Source organism: Bubalus bubalis, chromosome 20 (genome assembly GCF_019923935.1).
Source record: "Bubalus bubalis isolate 160015118507 breed Murrah chromosome 20, NDDB_SH_1, whole genome shotgun sequence".
NCBI lineage: Eukaryota > Metazoa > Chordata > Mammalia > Artiodactyla > Bovidae > Bubalus > Bubalus bubalis.
This window is the reverse complement of record NC_059176.1, coordinates 69,538,748-69,560,310: the sequence shown is the minus strand read 5'-3', so window position 1 is coordinate 69,560,310 and position 21,563 is coordinate 69,538,748.

Genomic DNA, 21,563 nt, shown 5'->3' with positions numbered 1-21,563 from the left:
AAAGACCTCGAGAGTCCTTCTTCAACGCGTCTTGAGGCCCGATTCCCCTACCTTGACTCCAGACAAATGACGGGCTCCCCCTCGCCACGCACATGGAGACCTGACTTACCTGGCACCACATGAAAGTCTCCCTGAGTTACCCGTCGTACCTCGTGAGAAACTCCACACCTGCGCTGCAGCTCGAGAAAATACACGAGATGTCCTAGTCATCGCGAGATGAGGGCCATCTTTTCCTGCATGGCTTGGAGAGCAATCCTGAGTCCTCTCTCCAAACTCCACAGAAGGCTTGACTCCCTTTAGGCCACTCAGTGGGCTCTAAGAGATACCTGTCGCGACTCGAGAGGAGAGCGGAATTCTTTGCTTACCCTCGAGGTGAGAACTGACTCCCCGGATGAGTCTGGAATGCAAACCCGAGATCCCTGTCGCCCCTGGAGAGCAACGTTAGATCCTGGACACAAGCCTAGATTAGGTCTCTTTTGCCCTGCAGTGACTCTAGCGCAATCCCCAGCTCCCCCTCGCAACCCGAATGGAAGATTGGATTTCAAGGCCAACAAGAGGAAGCCTAAATTCCCGGTCATAACTCGAGAATCCCGCCGCAACTCGAGCAAAACCACGTGGTTCTCCCGTCATCGCAAGATGAGGCCCTTGCCCGCTACAGCGTTTCAAAAGATGTCCCAGGTTCCGTCTTGAAATGCGAAACGGTACTTGGCACCCTTGATGCGACCCCAAAAGTCCCCCAACACGCCGGTCTCACTCAAGGGGAACACCGAGGTTCCCGGCACCACTTCATTTAAGCCCCTTCTCCCCTCCTGATCGTGACCGGTGGGTCGATTCCCCTGCTTTGTCTGCAAGGGGGCCCGACCTTCCCTGCACAACTCAGGATGAGGCCGGTCTCATGGGGAAATTCGATACGTAGCTTTGTGGGTGGTGCCACTTGCTGAAAGACTCCAATTTCCCGGTCCGCTCTTGATAAGAATCCGATGCTCGGACACCTCTTGGAAGGCAGCCTTGAGTATGAAGGTACAACACGAAGGGGCACTAACACACCTGTGCATCATCCGGAAAAACGGGCAGGTTACACACACAGCTCGACAAGTGGCCTGTCACCTCGAGAACAACTCGAGAGGCAAGAGGAGTCCCATCCTCCAGAAAAGACGAGGCCTGACTCTCCTGTACCAACATGCAGGGACCTTGCGATCTGAGTCAGAAATGGAGAGGAACACTGAGGTTCCTGCTTCAACTCGAGATGAGTCCCTCTTACATTCCACCAAATGCAGAGGAGTCTCGAGAGGCCCCTCCAAACTGCACAGTATCCCTGACTTCTCAGAGGCACTCTGAGAAGCTCCCTGAGGTCGCAGGCACAAGTCAAGGGAACCCTGGGTTTTATGCAGTGACCCGAGAAAGACCTCGAGAGTCCTTCTTCAACCCGTCTTGAGGCCCGATTACCCTACCATGACTCGAGAGCAATGACGAGCTCCCCCTAGCCATCTCATGGGGACCTGACTTCCCTGGCGCCACACGAGAGGCTCCCTGAGCTCCCTCTCGTACCTCGTCAGAAACCCGGCACTAGCGCAGCAGTCTAGAAAACCCACGAGACGCCGCCATCATCGCGAGATGAGGGCCTTCTTTTCCTGCATGGCCTGGAGAGGAATCCCGAGTCCTCTATCCAAACACCACAGGAGGCTTGACTCCCTTTAGGGCACACAGTGGGCTCCAAGAGATACCCATCGCGACTCAAAAGGACAGCGGAGTTCTTTGCTTCCCCTCGAGACGAGGCCTGATTCCCCGGGTGAGTCTGGTATGCAACCCCAAGATCCCTGCCTTCTCTGGAGAGGAATATTAGGTCCCGGACACACGCCTAGGTGAGGTCTCTTCGGCCCTGCAGTGACTCGAGAGCAATCGCCAGCTCTCCCTTGCAACTCGAATGGAAGATTGGACTTCCCTGGGCCAACACAAGAGGAAGCCTGAATTCCCCATTGTAACTCGAGAATCCCGCCGCAACTCGAGAAAAACCACGTGGTTCCCCCGACATTGCAAGATGAGGCCCTTGCCCGAAACAGCGTCTCAAGAGAAGTACCACATTCAGTCTTGAAGTGTGACACTGTACTTGGCACCCTTGATGCGACCCCAAAAGTTCCCCGACATACCGGTCTCACTGGAGGGGAACACCAAGGTTCCCGGCACCACTTCATCTGAGCCCCTTCTCCCTTCCTGATCGCAACAGGAAGGTCGATTCCCCTGCTTTGTCTGGAAGGGGTTCCCGACCTTCCCAGCGCACCTCTGGATGATGCCGGTCTCACGAGGAAATTTGAGACGTGGCCTTGTGGGTGATGCCACATGCCGAAAGACCCCGATTTCCCGGTCCGCTCTTGATAAGATCCCAATGCCCGGACACCTCTTTGAAGATAACCCTTTTGATGAAGGCACAACACGAAGGGGCACTGACACCCCCGGGTATCGTCCGGAGAAACCCGCAGGTACCACACACAGCTCGAGAAGTGACCTGTCACCCCGTGAACAACTGGAGAGGCAAGCAGAGTTCCATTCCTCCACACAAGACGAGGCCTGACTCTCCTGTTCGAACTCTGCAGCGAAACTGCGATCCGAGTCAGATCTGGCCCAGGGGAAGTCAGGAGAGGAAACATGAGTTTCCTGCCTCCACTCGAGATGAGGCCCTCTTCCATTGCACCGAACCCAGTGGAGTCCCGAGAGGCCCCTCCCAACTGCACAGTATCCCTGACTTCTCAGAGGCACCCTTAGACCTTCCTGAGATCACCGGCACAAGTCGAGGGAACCAAGGGTTTCCTGCCCCAACCCGTAAAAGACCTCGAGAGTCCTTCTTCAACGCGTCTTGAGGTGCGATTCCCCTACCATGACTCGAGAGCAATGACGCGCTCCCCCTAGCCACGCGCATAGAAACCTGACTTCCCTGGCGCCACAGGAGAGGCTCCCTGAGCTCCCCATTATACCTCGTGAGCAACACCACACTGGAGCCGCAGCTCGAGAATACCCACGAGACGCCCCAGTCCTCACGAGATGAGGGCCTTCTTTTGCTGTATGGCCTGGAGAGCAATCCTGAGTCCTCTCTCCAAACTCCACAGGAGGCTTGACTCATTTTAGGCCACACAGTGAGCTCCAAGATATACCCGTCGCGACTTGACAGGAGAGCGGTGTCCTTGGCTTCCCCTCGAGACGAGGCCTGATTCCCCGGGTGAGTCGAGAATGCAATGCCGAGATCGCTGTCGCCCCAGCAGAGGAACATTAGGTCCTGGACACAAGCCTAGATGAGGTCTATTTGGCCCTGCAGTGTCTCGAGAGCAATCCCCAGTTCTAACTCGCAACTCGAATGGAAGACTGGACTTCCCTGGGCCAACACAAGAGGAAGCCTGAATTCCCCATCTTAACTCGAGAATCCCGCTGCAACTCGAGAAAAAATGCGTGGTTCCCCCATCATCGCAAGATGAGGCCCTTGCCCGCTACAGCGTCTCAAGAGAAGTCCCACGTTCCGTCCTGAAGTTTGAATTGGTACTTGACACCCTTGATGCGACCAAAAATGTTCCCCGACACCCCGCTCACTCGAGGGGAACCCCGAGACTACCGGCACCACTTCATCTGAGCCCCTACTCCCCTCCTGATCGCGACAGGAGTGTCGATTCCCCTGCTGTGTCTGGAAGGGGTTCAGGAACTTCCCAGCGCACCTCAGGATGAGGCTGGTCTCACGAAGTAATTCGAGACGTAGCCTCCTGGTTGGTGCGACATGCTCAAAGACCCCAATTTCCCGGTCCGCTCTTGATAAGAACCCGATGCCCGGACACCTCTTCGGAGGTAACCCTGTGGATGAAGGCACAATAAGAAGGGGAACTGACACCCCTGTGCATCGTCTAGAAAATCCCGCAGGTTCCACATAGAGATCGACAAGTGGCCTGTCACCCCGTGAACAACTCGAGAGGCAAGCGGAGTTCCATTCCTCCACACAAGACGAGGCCTGACTCTCCTCTTCCAACTCTTCAGGGACCCTGCAATCCGAATCGGAAATGGAGAGGAACCCTGAGGTTCCTGCCTCAACTCGAAATGACGCCCTCTTCCATTGCACCAAACCCAGCGGAGTCCCGAGAGACCGCTCCCAACTCCATGGTCTCCCCGACTTCTCAGAGGCATCCAGAGAAGTTCCCTGAGGTCACCGACACAAGTCGAGGGAACCCACGGTTTCATGCAGCAACCCGAGAAAGTCCTTGAGAGTCCTTCTTCAACGTGTCTTGAGTCCCGATTCCCCTACGATGACTCGAGAGCAATGACGCGCTTCCCCTCTCCACGAGCATGGAGACCTGACTTCCCTGGCGACACACGAGGGACTCCCTTAACTCCCCGTCGTATCTCGTGAGAAACCCCACACTGGCGCCACAGCTCGAGACAACCCACAAGACGCCCCCATAATCGCGAAATGAGGGCCTTCTTTTCCTGCATGGCCTGGAGAGCAATCCAGAGTCCACTCTCCAAACTCCACAGGAGGCTTGAATCCCATTAGGCCACTCAGTGGTCCCCAAGAGATACCCGTCGCGATTTGAAAGGAGAGCAGAGTCCTTTGTTTTCCCTGTAGACAAGGCCTGACTCCCCGGGTCAGTCTGGAATGCGACCCCGGGATCTCTGTCGCCCCTGGAGAGAAACATTACGTCCTGGACACAAGGCTAGATGAGGTTTACTTTGTCCTGCAGTGACTCAAGAGCAATCCCCAGCATTCCCTCGAAACTCGAATGGAAGACTGGACTTCCCTGGGCAACACAAGACGAAGCCTGAATTCCCCGTCGTAACTCGAGAATCCCGCCGTAACTCCAGAAACATCAGGTGGTTCCCTCGTCATGGCAAAAGGACGCCTTTTCCCGCTACAGCGTCTCAAGAGAAGTCCCCTGTTCGGTCTTCAAGTGGGAAGTGGTACTTGGCACCTTTGATTTGACCATAAAAGTTCCCCTACACGCCAGTCACACTCGAGTAGAACACCGAGGTAACCGGCACCACTTCATCTGAACCCCTTCTCCCCTCCTGATCGTGACAGGAGTGTCGATTCCACTGCTTTGTCTGGAAGGGGTTCCCGACCATCCCGGCGCACCTCAGGATGAGGCCGGTCTCACGAGGAAATTCGAGATGTACCCTCGTGGGTTGTGCCGCATGTTGAAAGACCCCAATTGCCCGGTCTGCTCTTGAGAAAAACCCGACGCACGGACACCTCTTTGAAAGCAACCCTGTGGATGAAGGCACAACACGAAGGGGCACAGACACCTCTGTGCATCGTCCGGAAAATCCCTCAGGTTCCACACACAGCTCGACAAGTGGCCTGTCACTCCGTGAACAACTCGAGAGGCAAGGGGTGTTCCATTCCTCCACACAAGACGAGGCCGAACTCTCCAGTCACAACTCTGCAGGGACCCTGCGATAGGAGTCAGAAATGGAGCAGAACACTGAGTTTTTTGCCTCCACTGGAGATGAGGCCTTCTTCCATTGCATAAAACCCAATGGAGTCCCGAGAGGCCCCTCCCAAATCCACAGTATTCCTGATGCAGTATTCAGTCACAGTATTCAGATGCAACCGCAGAAGCTCTCTGAAGTCACCTGCACAAGTCGAGGGAACCCAGGGTTTCCTGCTGCAACACGAGAAGACCTCGAGAGTCCTTCTTCAACGCGTCTTGAGGACCGATGCCCCTACCATGACTCGAGAGCAATGACACACTCCCCCTCGCCACGCTAATGGAAACCTGACTTCCCTGGCGGCACATGAGAAGCTCCCCGAGCTCCCCGTCCTACCTCGTGAGAAACCCCACACTGGTGCCGGCGCCACAGCTCGAAAAAACCCACAAGACGCCCACTTCATCGGGAGATGAGGGCCTTCTTCTCCTGCATGGCCTGGAGAGCAATCCCGAGTCCTCTCTCCAACTCCACAGGAGGCTTTACTCCGAGTAGGCCACTCAGTGGGCTCCAAGACATACCCGACGCGACTCGAGAGGAGAGCGGAGTCCTTTGCTTTCCTTCGAGAAGAGGCCTGACTCCCCGGGTGAGGCTGGAATGCAACCCGGAGATCCCGGTCGCCCCTGGAGAGGAACATTAGGTCTTGGACAGAAGTCTAGATGAGGTCTCTTTTGGCCTGCAGAGACTCAAGCGCAATCTCCAGCTCTCCTTTGCAACTCGAATCGAAGATTGTACTTCCCTGGGCCAACATAAGAGGAAGCCTGAATTCCCGGTCATAACTCGAGAATCCTTCTGCAACTCGAGAAAAACCATGTGGTCCCTCGTCATTGCAAGATGAGGCCCTTGCACGCTGCAGCATCTCAAGAGAAGTACCACGTTCAGTCTTGAAGTGTGAAACGGTACTTGGCACCCTTGATGCACCCCAAAGTTCCCGACATACGGTCTCACTCGGAGGGAACACTGATGTTCCCCGCACCACTTCATTTGAGCCCTTCTCCCCTCGATCCAAAGGATGTGACCCTGCTTGTTGGAAGGGTTCCGACTCTTCCAGCTCACATAAGGATGAGGCCGGCTCACGAGAAATTGGAGATGTGCCTCGTGGGTTGGGTGCCACATGCGGAAAGACACCATTTCCCGGTCAGCTATTAAAAAGAACACGATGCACGTATACACTTCTTGGAATTGCATCCCGTAGGATTGAAGGCACAACAAGGAGGACCCTGAACACCCGTGCATCTTTTGGAAAATTCTGAAGGTTCACATACAGCTCGACAAGTGACCTGTTACCTCGTGAACAACTCGAGAGGCAAGCTAAGTTCATTTCTCCACAGAATACGAGGCCTGACTCTCCTGTCCCAACTCTGCAGGGACCCTTCGATTGGAGTCAGAAATGGAAAGGAACCCTGAGGTTCCTTCCTCAACTCAAGATGAGGCCTCCTTCCATTGCACCAAACCCAGTGGAGTTCCGATGGAACCCATCCAACTCACAGTATCCCTGAGTTCTCAGAGGCACCCTGAGATGCTCCCTGAGTTCACCAGCACTAAAAGAGGGAACCCAGGGTTTCCTGCTGCAACACGAGAAGACCTCGAGAGTCCTTCTTCAACGCGTCTTGAGGCCCAATTCCCCTACCATGACTCGAGAGCAATGACACGCTCCCCCTCGCCATGCTAATGGAAACCTGACTTCCCTGGCGGCACATGAGAAGCTCCCCGAGCTCCCCGTCCTACCTCGTGAGAAACCCCACACTGGCGCCGGTGCCACAGCTCGAAAAAACCCACGAGACGCCCACTTCATTGGGAGATGAGGGCCTTCTTTTCCTGCATGGCCTGGAGAGCAATCCCGAGTCCTCTCTCCAAACTCCACAGGAGGCTTGATTCCACATAGGCCACTTAGTGGGCTCCAAGAGATTCACGTCGCAACTTGAGAGGAGAGGGGAGTCCTTTGCTTCCCCTCGAGACAAGGCCTGACGCCCGGAGTGAGTCTGGAATGCAACCCCGAGATCCCTATCGCCCCTGCAGAGGAATATTAGGTCCTAGACACAAGCCTAGATGTGGTCTCCTTGCCCTGCAGTGACTCGAGAGCAATCGCCAGCTCTCCCTTGCAAATCGAATGGAAGATTGGACTTCCCTGGGCCAACACAAGAGGAAGCCTGAATTCCCCGTTGTAACTCGAGAATCCCGCCGCAGCTCGAGAAAAACCACGTGGCTCCCCCGTCATCGCAAGATGAGGCCCTTGCCCAATACAGCGTATAAAGAGAAGTACCACGTTCAGTCTTGAAGTACGACACAGTATTTGGCACCCTTGATGCGACCCCAAAAGTTCCCCAATATACCGGTCTCACTCGAGGGGAACACTGAGTTTCCCGGCACCACTTCATCTGAGCCGCTTCTCCCCTCCTGATCGCGACTGGAGGGTCGATTCCCCTGCTTTGTATGGAAGGGGTTCCCCACCTTCCCAGCGTGCCTCTGGATGACGCTGATCTCACGAGGAAATTCGAGACGTAGCCTTGTGGATGATGCCACAGGCCGATAGACCCCGATTTCCTGGTCCGCTCTTGATAAGAACCCGATGCCCCGACACCTCTTCGAAGGTAACCCTGTGGATGAAGGCACAACACGAAGGGGCACTGACACCACCGTGCATCGTCTGCGAAACCCGCAGGTTCCACTCACAGCACGACAAGTGGCCTGTCACACCGTGAACAACTCGAGAGGCTCCCTGAGCTCCCCGTCGTACCTCTTGAGAAACACCACACTGGCACTGCAGCTCGAGAAAAACCACGAGACCCCACCGTCATGGCAAAATGAGGCCCTTGCCCGCCACAGCGTCTCAAGGGAAGTGCCACATTCCATCTTGAAGTGCGAAGCGGTACTTGGCTCCCTTGATGCGACCCCAAAAGTTCCCCGACATACCAGTCTCACTCGAGGGGAAGAATGAGGTTCCTGGCACCACTTCTTCTGACCCCATTTTCCCCTCCTGATCACAACAGGAGGGTCGATACCCCTCCTTCGTCTGGAAGGGGTTCCTGACCTTCCCGGAGCACCTCAGGATGAGGCTGGACTCACGAGGAAATGCGAGACGTAGCCTCGTGGGTTGTGACACATGCCAAAAGGCCCGGATTTCGCGATCCGCTTTTGATAAGAACCCGATGTATGGATACCTCTTCGAAGGCAACCCTGTGGATGAAGGCAAAACACAAATGGGCACTGACACCCCCATTCATTGTCCAGAAAAACCCAAGATTACAAAAACAGCTCAACAAGTGGCCTGTCACCCCATGATCAACTCGAGAGGAAAGCAGAGTTCCATTCCTTCACACAAGACGGGGCCTGACTCTCCTGTCCCAAATTTGCAGGGACCCTGCGATCCGAGTCAGAAATAGAGAGGAACCCTGAGGATCCTGCCTCATCTCGAGATGAGGCCCTCTTACATTGCGCCTCCCAGTGGAGCCCCGAGAGGCCCCTCCCAACTCCACAGAATCCCTGACTTCACAGAGGCACCCTGTGAAGCTCCCTGAGGTCACTGGCACAAGTCGAAGAAACACACAGATTCCTGCCACAACCCGAAAACACATTGAGAGTCCTTCTTCAACGCGTCTTGAGGCCCGATTCCCCTACCATGACTCGAGAGCAATGTCCCGCTCCTCCTCACCATGGGCATGGAGACCTGACTTCCCTGGCACCACACGAGAGGCTCCCTGAGCTCCCCGGCGTAAATCGTGAGAAACCCCACACTGGCACCACAGCTCGAGAAAACCCATGTGACTCCTCCGTCATCCCGAGATGAGGGTTTGTTTTCCTGCATCCTGGATAGCAATCCCTAGTCCTCTCTCCAAACTCCACAGGAGGCTTGATTCAGTGTAGGCCACTCAGTGGGCTCGAAGAGATACCCGTTGCGACTCGAGAGTAGAGAGGAATCTTTTGCTTCCCCTTAAGACGAGGCCTGACTCCCCAGGTGAGTCTGGAATGCAACCCCGAGATCCCTGTCACCCCTAGAGTGGAACATTAGGTCTTGGACACAAGCCGAAATGAGGTCTCCTTTGCTCTGTAGTGACTCAAGCGCAACCCCAAGCTCTCCCTCGCAACTCGAATGGAAGATTGGACTTCCCTGGACCAACACAAGAGGAAGCCCGAATTCCCCGTTGTAACGCGAGAATCCTGCTGCAACTCGAGAAAAACCATGTGGTTTCCCCGTCATCTCCAGATGAGGCCCTTGTCGCTATAGCGTCTCAAGAGACGTCCCACATTCCATCTTGTAGTGCGAATCGGTATTTGGAACTCTTGATGCCACCCCCAAAGTTCCCTGACATACCAATCTCACTCTGGGGGAACACTGAGGTTCCCAGCACCAATTCATCTGAGCCCCTTCTCCCTCCTGATTGTGACAGGAGGGCCTATTCACCTGCTTTGTATGGAAGGGGTTCCCCACTTCCCCCCGCTCCTCAGGATGAGGCAGGTCTCAAGAGGAAATTCGAGTCGTAGCTTCGTGGGTGGTGCCACATGCCAAAAGACCACGATTTCCAGTCCACTCTTGATAAGAAACCGAGGCCCGGACACATCTTTGGAGGAAACACTGTGGATGAAGGCACAACAAGAAGGGGCACTGAAATCCTCGTGCATCGTCCAGAAAAACCCGTAGGTTGCACATAGAGCTCGACAAGTGCCTTGTCATCCCTTGAACAACTCGAGAGGCAAGCGGAGTTCCATTCCTCCACACAAGACGAGGCCTGACTCTCCTGTCTAAACTCTACAGGGACCCTGAGATCCGAGTCAGATCCAGCGCCATGGAAGTCAGGAGAGGAACCCTGAGGTTCCTGCCTCAAATCGAGATGAGGACCTCTTCCATTGCACCAAACCCAGTGGAGTTCCGAGAGGCCCCTCCTAACTCCACAGAGTCCCTGACCTCTCAGAGACACCCTGATGTCACCAGCACAAGTCGAGGGAACCCAGGGTTTCCTGCTGCAACCCGAGAAAGACCTCGGGAGTCCTTCTTCAACGCGTCTTGTGGCCCGATTCGCGTACCATGACTCGAGAGCAATGACACGCTCCCCCTCACCACACACATGGAGACCTGACTTCCCTGGTGGCACACGAGGGGCTCCCTTAACTCCCTGTCGTACCTCGTGAGCAACCCGACACTGGCCCCGCAACTCGAGAAAACCCACGAGACACCCCCGTCATCGTGAGATGAGGGCCTTCTTTTCCTACATGCCCTGGAGAGCAATCCCGAGTACTCTTTCCAAACTCCACAGGAGTATTGACTCCCTTTAAGCCACTCAGTGGGCTCCAAGACATACCCGACGCGACTCGAGAAGAGAGTGGAGTCCTTTGCTTTCCTTCGAGAAGAGGCCTGACTCCCTGTGTGAGTCTGGAATGCAACTCCGAGATCCCTGTCACCCCTGGAGAGGAATATTAGGTCTTGGACACAAGCCTATATGAGGTCGCTTTTGCCCTGCAATGATTCGAGTGCAACCCCAGCTCTCCCTCGCAACTTGAATGGAAGATTGGACTTCCCTGGGCCAACACAAGAGGAACCCTGAATTCCATGTCATACTCGAGAATCCTGGCACAACTCGAGAAAAACCACGTGGTTCCCCCATCACCGCAAGATGAGGCCCTTGCCCGCTAGAGAGTCTCAAGTGAAGTCCCACGTTCCGTCTTGAAGTGTGAAATGGTACTTGGCACCCTTGATGCACCCCCAAAAGTTCCCCGAAACACCAGTCTCACTCGAGGGATACACCAAGGTTCCGGGCACCACTTCATCTGAGCCCCTTCTCCCCTCCTCATCTCGAAAGGAGGGTCGACTCCCCTGCTTTGTCTGGAAGGGGTTCCCGACCTTCCCGAAGCACCTCAGGATGAGGCCAGTCTCACGAGGAAATTGAAAACGTAGCCTCGTGAGTGGTGCCACATGCTGAAAGACCACAATTTCCCGGTTCGCTCTTGAGAAGAAACCGATGCCTGGACACCTCTTCGAAGGCAACCCTGTGGGGGAAGGCACAACACGAAGGGTCACTGACACCCCCGTGCATCTTCTGGAAAAACACGCAAGTTCCACACACAGCTCGACAAGTGGCCTGTCACCCCATGAACAACTCGAGAGGCAAGCGGAGTTCCATTCCTCCACACAAGACAAGGCCTGACTCTCCTGTCCCAACTCTGCAGGGTCCCTGCGATTGGAATCAGAAATGGAGTGGAACCCTGAGGTTCCTGCCTCAACTCCAGATAAGGCCCTCTTCCATTGCACCAAACACAGTGATGTCCCGAGAGGACCCTCCTAACTCCATGGTATCCCTGACTTCTCAGAGGCACCCTGAGAAGCTCCCTGAGGTCACCAGCACAAGTCGAGGTAACCCAGTGTTTCCTGCCACAACCGGAGAAAGACTTCGAGAGTCCTTCTTCAACGCGTCTTGAGGCCCTATTCCCCTACCATGACTCGAGAGCAATGACCCACTCCCCTTCGCCACGCACATGGAGATCTGACTTACCTGGTGCCACACGAAAGGCTCCCTGACCTCCCCGTCATACCTCGTGAGCAACCTCACACTGGCGTCGCAGCTCGAGAAAACCTACGAGACGCCCCTGTCATCGCGACATGAGGGCCTTCTTTTCGGGCCTGGCCTTGAGAGCAATGCCGAGTCCTCTGTCGAAACTCCACAGGATGCTTGACTCCCTTTAGGCCACGCAGTGGGCTCCAAGAGGTACCCGTCGAGACTCGAGAGGAGAGCGGAGTCCTTTGCTTCCCCTCGAGACTAGGCCTGACTCCCGGGTGAGTCTGGAATGCAACCCCGAGATCCCTGTCTCCCCTGGAGAGGAACATTAGGTCCTGGACACAATCCTAGATGAGGTCAATTTTGACCTGCAAGGACTCGAGAGCAATCCCCAGCTCTGCCTCACAACTCGAATGGAAGATTGGACTTCCCTGGGCCAACATAAGAGGAAGCCTGTATTCTCCGTCGTACCTCGAGAATCCCGCCACAACTCAAGAAAAACGACGTGGTTCCCCCGTCATCGCAAGATGAGGCCCTTGCCCATTACAGCTTCTCAAGAGAAGTCCCACGTTCTGTCTTGAAGTGCGAAAGGGTACTTGGCACCCTTGATGCAACACCAAAAGTTCCCCGAAACCCTGGTCTCACTCGAGGGGTACACTGAGGTTCCCGGCACCACTTCATCTGAGCCCCTTCTCCCCTCCTGATTGCGACAGGAGGGTCGATTCTCCTGCTTTGTCTAGAAGGGTTTCCCTGCCTTCCCGGCGAACCTCAGGATGATGCCGGTCTCACGAGGAAATTCGAGACGTAGCCTCATGGGTGGTACCACATGCCCAAAGACTCCGATTTCCCTTCCGGTCTTGATAAGAACCCGAAGTCCGGACACCTCTTCCTAGGAAACCCTGTGGATGAAGCCACAAAACGAAGAGGCACTGACATCCCCATGCATGTTCCGGAAAACCCGCATTCTCCACATACAGCTCGAGAAGTGGCCTGTCACCCCATGAACAACTCGTGAGGCAAGCGGAGTTCCATTCCTCCACACAAGACGAAGCCTGACTCTCCTGTCCCAAAGCTGCAGGGACCCTGCGAACAGGCAGAAATGGAGAGGAACCCTGAGGTTCCTTCCTCCACTCGAGATGGGGCCTCTTCCATTGCACCAAACCTAGTGGAGTACTGAGAGGCCCTTCACAACACCACAGAAACCCTGACTTCTCAGAGGCACTCTGTGAACCTCCCTGAGGTCACTGGCACAAGTTGAGGGAACCCAGTGTTTCCTGCTGCAACCCGAAAAAGACCTCGAGAGTCCTTCTTCAAAGCCTCTTGAGGCCCGATTCACCTACCATGTCTCTAGAGCAATGTCGAGCTCCGACTCGCTATGCGCATGGAGACATGACTTCCCTGGTGCCACACGATAGGCTCCCTGAGCTCCCCGGCATACCTCGTGAGAAACCCCACACTGGCGCCACAGCTCGCGAAAACCCACGAGACGCCCCTATCATCGCGAGATGAGGGCCTCATTTTCCTGCATGGCCTGGAGAACAATCCCGAGTCCTCTCTCCAAACGCCACAGGAGGCTTCACAACATTTAGGCCACTCAGTGTGTTCCAAGAGGTACCCGTGGCGACTTGGGAGGAGACCGGAGTCCTTTGCTTCCCTGCAAGACGAGGCCTGACTCCCTGGGTGAATCTGGATTGCAACGCAGAGAATCCTGTGGCCCCTGAAGAGGTACATTAGGTCTTGGACACTAGCCTAGATAAGGTCTATTTGGCCCTGCAGTGATTCGAGAGCAGTCCCCAGCTCTCCCTCGCAACTCGAATGGAAAATTGGACTTCCCTGGGCCAACACAAGAGGAAGCCTGAATTCCTCGTCATAACTCGAGAATCCCGCCGCAACTCGAGAAAAACCACGTGGTTCCCCCTACATGGCAAGATGAGGCCCTTGCCCGCTACAGTGTCTCAAGAGAAGTCCTGCATTCTGTCTTGAAGTTCGAAATGGTATTTGGCACCCTTGATGCGACCCAAAAGTTCCCGGACATACCGTTCTCACTCGAGGGGAACACCAAGGCTCCCGGCACCATTTTATCTGAGCCCCTTCTCCCCTCCTGATCGCGACAGGAGGGGGGATTCCCTTGATTTTTCTGGAAGGGGTTCCCAACCTTCCCTGCGCACCTTAGGATGAGGCCGGTCTCATGAGAAAATTTGAGATGAAGCCTCATGGGTGGTGCCACATGCTGAAATACCCCGATTTCCCGGTACCCTCTTGATAAGAACCCGATGCCCAGACACCTCTTTGAAGTTATCCCTGTGGATGAAGGCACAACACGAAGGGGCCCTGACACACTCTGTTCTTCTTCCGGAATATTCTGCAGGTTCAACATACAGCGCGACAAGTAGTCTGTAACCATGTGAAAACTCTAGAGGCAAGCGGAGTTCCATTCCTCCACACAAGACGAGGCCTGACTCTCCTCTCACAACTGCAGAGTCCTGCGATCGGTGTCAGAAATGAAGAGGAAACCTGAGGTTCCTGCCTCCACTCGAGATGAGGCCCTCTTCCATTGCACCAAACCCAGTGGAGTCCCAAGAGGCCCCTCCCAACTCCACAGAATCCCTGACTTCTCAGAGGCACCCTGTGAAGCACGCTGAGGTCACTGTCACAAGTCGAGGGAACACAGGGTTTCCTGCCTCAACCCGAGTAAGACCTCGAGAGTCCTTCTTCAATGCGTCCTGAATCCCGCTTCCCCAACCATGACTCGAGAGCAATAACTCGCTCTCCCTCTTCATGCCCATGGAGACCTGACTTCTCTGGCAGGACAAGAGAGGCACCCTGAGCTCCCCGTCGTACCTCGTGAGAAACCACACACTGGCGCCGCAGCTCGAGAAAATCCACGAGACGCCCCCCGTCATCGCGAGATGAGGGCCTACTTTTCATGCATGGCCTGGAGAGCAATCCCGAGTCCTATCTCAAAACTCCACGGGAGGCTTGAATCATTTCAGGTCACTCAGTGGGCTCCAAGAGAAATACGTCTCTACTCGAGAGAAGAGCGGAGTCCTTTGCTTCCCCTCGAGATGAGGCCTGACTCACCGGGTGAGTCTGGAATGCAACCCCGAGATCCCTGTCGCCCCTAGAGTGGAACATTAGGTCCTGGACACAAGCCGAAATGAGGTCTCTTTTGCCCTGTAGTGACTCAAGCGCAACCCCAAGCTCTCCCTCGCAACTCGAATGGAAGATTGGACTTCCCTGGGCCAACACAAGAGGAAGCCTGAATTCCCTGTCATAAATCAAGAATCCTGCCGCTACTCGAGAAAAACCACGTGGTTCCCTCGTCATCGAAAGATAAGGCCCTTGCCAGCTACAGCGTCTGAAGAGAAGTCCCACGTTCCATCTTGAAGTGCAAAACGGTACTTGGCACCCTTGATGCGACCCCAAAAGTTCCCTGACATACCGGTCTCACTCGAGGGGAACCCCGAGGTTCCCAGCACCACTTCATCTGAGCCCCTTCTCCCCTCCTGATCGCGACAGGAGGGTCGATTAACCTGCTTTGTCTGGAAGGCTTTCTCGACCTTCCCAGCGCACCTCAGGATGAGCCCAGTCTCAAGAGGAAATTCGAGAGGTAGCCTCGTGTGTGGTGCCACATGCCGAAAGACCCCGATTTCCTGGTCCGCTCTTCATAAGAACCCGATGCCCGGACACCTCTTCGAAGGCAACCCTGTGGATGAAGTCACAACACGAAGGGGCATTGACAACCCCGTGCATCATCCGGAAAAACCCACAGGTTCCACATACAGCTCGACAAGTGGCCTGTCACCTCGTGAACAACTTGGGAGGCAAGCAGAGTTCCATTCCTCCACACAAGCCGAGGCCTGACTCTACTGTCCCAACTCTGTATGGACCCTGCGATCGGAGTCAGAAATGGAGAGGAACCCTGAGGTTCCAGCCTCAACTCCAGATGAGGCCCACTTAGATTGCACAAAACCCAGTGGAGTTCTGAGACGCCCCTCCTAAATCCACAGAATCCCTGATTTCTCAGAGGCACCATGAGAAGCTCTCTGAGGTCACTGAAACAAGTCGAGGGAACCCAGAATTTCCTGCCGCAACCCGAGAAAGACCTAGAGAGTCCTTCTTCAATGCCGCTTGAGGCCCTACTCCTCTTCCATGACTCGAGAACTATGACGCGCTCCCCCTCGACACGCGCATGGAGACCTGACTTCCCTGGCGCCACACTAAAGGCTTCCTGAGCTCCCTGTCATACCTCGTGAGCAACCCCACACTGGCGCCGAAGCTCGAGAAAACCCAGGAGACGTCACCGTCAATGCGAGATGAAGGCCTTCTTTTCCTGCATGGCCTGGAGAGCAATCCCGAGTCCACTCTCCAAACACCACAGGAGGCTTGACTCCCTTTAGGCCACTCAGTGGGCTCCAAGATATACCCGTCGCGACTCGAAAGGAGAGCAGAGTCCTTTCCTTCCCCTCTAGACGAGACCTGACTCCCCTGGTCAGTGTGGAATGCTATCCCGGGATCTGTGTCGCCCCTGGAGAGGAACATTAGTTCCTGCACGCATGCCTAGATGAGGTCTCTTTTGCCCTGCAGTGATTCAAAGACAACCCCCAGCTCTCCATCGCAACTCGAATGGAAGACGGGACTTCCCTAGGCCAACACAAGAGGAAGCCTGAATTCCACGCCATAAGTCTAGAATCCCGCCGCAACTCGAGAAAAACCACGTGGTTCCCTAGTCGTCGCAAGATAATGCCCTTGCCCGGGACGGCGTCTCAAGAGAGGTCCCGATTCCATTTTGAAGTGCGAAACGGTACTTGGCAACCTTGATGAGACCCCAAAAGTTCCCCAACATACCGGTCTCACTAGAGGAGAACACCGAGTTTCCCAGAACCACTTCATCTGAGCCCCTTCTCCACTCCTGATTGTGACAGGAGGGTCGATTCCCCTGCTTTGTCTGAAAGGGGTTCCCACCTTCACGGCACACCTCAGGATGATGCTGGTATAACGAGGAAATTTGAGACGTAGCCTCGTGGGTGGTGCCACATACCGAAATACCCTGATTGCCCAGTCCGCTCTTGAGAAGAACCCGATGCCCGGACACCGCTTTGAAGGCAACCCTGTGGATGAATGCACAACATGAAGGGGCACTGACACCCCTGGGCATTGGCTGGAAAAACCCTCAGGTTCCACACACAGCTCGACAAGTGGGCTGTCACCCTGTAAACAACTCGAGAGTCAAGAGGAGTTCCTTTCCTCCACACAAGCTGAGGCCTGACTCTCCTGTCCCAACTCTGCTGGGACCCTGCGATCCGAGTCAGATCCGGCGCCAGGGAAGTCAGGAGAGGATCCCTGAGTTTTCTGCTCCAATTGAGATGAGGCTCTCTTCCATTGCACCAAACCCAGTGGAGTCCCGAGAGGCCCCTCGCAACTCCACAGTATCCCTGATTCTCAAGGCAGCCTGAGAAGCTCCCTGAGGTCACCGGCAGAAGACGAGGGAACAAAGGGTTTCCTGCCGCGACCTGAGAAAGACCTCAAGAGTCCTTCTTCAACGCGTCTTGAGGCCCGATTCCCCTACCATGACTCGAGCGAAATGACACGCTCCCCCTCGCTACGCGCATGGAGACCGGACTTATCTGGCGCCACACGAGAGGCTCCCTGAGATCCCGGTCGTACCTCGTGAGAAACCCCACACTGGTGCCGCAGCTCGAGAAAACCCACGAGATGCCCCCGCCATCGCGAAATGGGGGCCTTCTTTTCCTTCATGGCCTGGAGTGCAATCCCGAGTCCTCTTTCCAAACTCCACAGGAGGCTTTACTCCCTTAGGCCACTCAGCAGCTGCAATGGAAAACCGTCGCGACTCGAGAGGAGAGCGGACTCCTTTGCATCCCATTGAGACAAGATCTGACTCCCCAGGTGAGTCTGGAATGGAGCCCCGAGATCCCTGTTGCCCCTGAAGAGGAACCTTAGGTCCTGGACACAAGCCTAGATGAGGTCTCTGTTGCCCTGCAGTGACTCGAGAGCAATCCCCAGCTCTCCCTGGAACTCGAATGGAAGATTGGGCTTCCCTGGGCCAACACAAGAGGAAGCCTGAATTCTACGTCATAACTCGAGAATCTCGCCACAACTCGAGAAAACCACGTGGTTTCTCCGTCATCACAAGATGATGCCCTTGCCAGCTACAGCATCTCAAGAGAAGTCCCACGTTCCGTCTTGAATGGGGAAACGGTACTTGGCACCCTTGCGACCCGAAAAGTTCCCCTACATACCAGTCTCACTCGAGGGGAATACCGAGGTTCCTGTCACCACTTCATCTGAGCCCCTTCTCCCCTCCTGATTGCGACAGGAGGGTCGATTCCCCTGCTTTGTCTGGAAGGGGTTCCCGACCTTCCCGGCGCACTTCAGGATGAGGACGGTCTCACGAGCAAATTCGAAACATAGGATCGTGGGTGGTGCCACATGCCAAAACCCCGATGCCCAGTCCGAATTTCATAAGAACCCGAATCCTGGACACCTCTTCGAAGACAACCCTGTGGAGGAAGGCACAACACGAAGGGGCACAGACACCGCATTGCATCGTCCGGAAAAACCCGCAGTTTCCACATACAGCTCGAGAAGTGGCCTGTCACCCCGTGAACAACTCGAGAGGCAAGCAGAGTTCCATTACTCCACACAAGACGAGGCCTGACTCTCCTGTCCCAACTCTGCAGGGACCCTGCGATCGGAGTCAGAAATGAAGAGGAACCCTGAGGTTCCTGCCTCAACTCGAGATGAGGCCCTCTTCTATTGCACCAAACCCAGTGGAGTCCCGAGAGGCCCCTCCCAATTCCACAGTATCCCTGAGCCCTCATACGCACCCTGAAAAGCTCCGTAAAGTCACCAGCACAATTCGAGGGAACCCAGGGTTTCCTGCCACATCCCAAGAAAGACCTAGAGAGTCTTTCTTCAGAGGATCTTGAGGCCCAATTCCCCTACCCTGACTCAAGAGCAATGCCGTGCTCCCCCTCCCTACGGCATGGAGACCTGTCTTCCCTGGCGCCACCTTAGAGGCTCCCTGATATCCCCATCGTACCTCGTGAGAAACTCCACACTGGCGCCACAGCTTGAGGAAACCCACGAGAGGCCCCGTCATTGTTAGATGAGGGCCTTCTTTTCCTGCATGTTCTGGAGAGCAATCCGGAGTCCTCTCTCCAAACTCCACAGGAGGCCTGACTCCCTTTAGGCCACTCAGTGGGCTCCAAGCGATCCGCGTCGCGACTCGAGAGGAGAGCAGAGTCCTTTGCTTCTCCTCGAGACAAGGCCTGACCCACCGGGTGAGACTGGAATGCGACCCCGATATCCCTGTCGCCCCTGGAGAGGAACATTTTGTCCTGGACACAAGCCTAGATGAGGTCTCTTTGCCCTGCAGTGACTCGAGTGCAACCCCCAGCTCTCCCTCGTAACTCGAATGGAAGATTGGACTTCCTGGGCCAACACAAGAGGAAGCCTGAATTCCCTGTCGTAACTCGAGAATCCCGCCGCAACTCGAGAAAAACCACGTGGTTCCCTTGTCATCGCAAGATGAGGCCCTTGCCCGCTACAGCGTCTCAAGAGAAGTCCCACGTTCCATCTTGAAGTGGGAAACCGTATTTGGCACCCTGCATGCGACCCCAAAAGTTCCCCAATATACCGGTATCACTTGAGGGGAACACAGAGGTTCTCGGCACCACTTCATCTGAGCCCCTTCTCCCCTCATGATCACGACACGAGGGTCGATTCCACTGCTTTGTCTGCAAGTGGTTCCCGGCCTTCCTGGCGCACCTCAGGATGAGGCCAGTCTCACGAGGAAATTTGAGAAATAGCCTCATGGGTGGTGCCACATGCTGTAAGACCCCGATTTCCCGGTACGATCTTGATAAGAACCTGATTCCCGGACAGCTCTTCGAAGGCAACCCTGTGGAAGAAGTCACAACAACGAAGGGGCAATGACACCCCCATGCATCATCCAGAAAAACCCGCATGTTCCACATACAGCTCAACAAGTGGCCTGTCACCCCATGAACAACTCGAGAGGCAAGCGGAGTTCCATTCCTCCACACAAGACGAGGCCTGACTCTCCTGTCCCAATTCTGCAGGGACCCTGCGATGGGAGTCAGAAATGTAGAGAAACGCTGAAGTTCCCGCCTCAACTCCAGATGAGGCCCACTTCGATTGCACCAAACCCAGTGGAGTCCCGAAACACCCCTCCCAAATCCACAGTATCCCTGATTTCTCAGAGGCACCCTGAGAAGCTCCCTGAGGTCACTGACACAAGTTGAGGGAACCCAGAATTTCCTGCCGCAACCCGAGAAAGACCTCAAGAGTCCTTCTTCAATGCGACTTGAGGCCCGATTCCTCTACCATGACTCGAGAACAATGACGGGCTACCCCTCGGCACGCGCATGGAGACCTGACTTCCCTGGCGCCACATGAGAGGCTCCCTGATCTCCCTGTTGTACCTCATGAGCAACCCCACACTGGTGCCGCAGCTCGAGAAAACCCACGAGACGCCCCCATTATCGCGTGATGAGGGCCTTCTTTTACTGCATGGCCTGGAGAGCAATCCCGAGTACACTCTCCAAACTCCAAAGGAGGCTTGACTCCCTTTAGGCCACTCAGTGGGCTCCAAGAGATAGCCGTCACGACTCGAAAGGAGAGCAGAATCCTTTTCTCCCCCTCTAGATGAGGCCTGACTCCATGGGTCAGTCTGGAATGCGACCGTGGGATCTGTGTCGCCCCTGGAGAGGAACATTAGGTCCTGGACACATGCCTAGATGGGGCCTAGCTTGTCGTGCAGTGACTGATGATCAATCACCAGCACTCCCTCACAACTCGAATGGAAGAATGGACTTCCCTGGGCCAACACAAAACGAAGCCTGAATTCCCCGTCATAAATCGAGAATGCTGCCGCAACTCTAGAAACACCACGTGGTTCCCTCCTCATGGCAAGATGAGGCCCTTGCCCGCTACAGATTCTCAAGAGAAGTCCCACGTTCGGACTTGCAGTGTGAAACGGTACTTGGCACCCTTGATGCGACAACAAAAGTTCCCCGACATACCGGTCTCACTCAAGGGGAACACCGAGGCTCCCGGCTCCACTTCATCTGAGCCCCTTCTCCCCTCCTGATCGTGAAAGGCGGGTCCATTCCCCTGCTTTGTCTGGAAGAGGTCACGACTTCCAGGCGCACCTCAGAGTGAGGCAGGTCTCACGAGGAAATTCGAGACGTAGCTTCGTTGGTCGTGCCACATGCCAAAGACCCTGATTTCCCGGTCCGCTTCTGTTAGGAAACCGATGCCTGGACACCTCTTCGAAGGCAACCCTGTGGATGAAGGCACAACACGAAGGAGCACTGACAACCCCGTGCATAGTTCGGAGAAACCCGCAGGTTCCACACACAGCTCCACAAGTGGTCTGTCACCCCGTGAACAACTCGAGAGGCAAGCGGAGTTCCATTCCTTCACACAAGACTGGGCCTGACTCTCCAGTCCCAAATTTACAGGGACCCTGTGATCCGAGTCAGAAATAAAGAGGAACCCTGAGGTTCCTGCCTCATCTCGAGATGAGGCCCTCTTACATTTCCCCACACCCACTGAAGTCTGGAGAGGCCC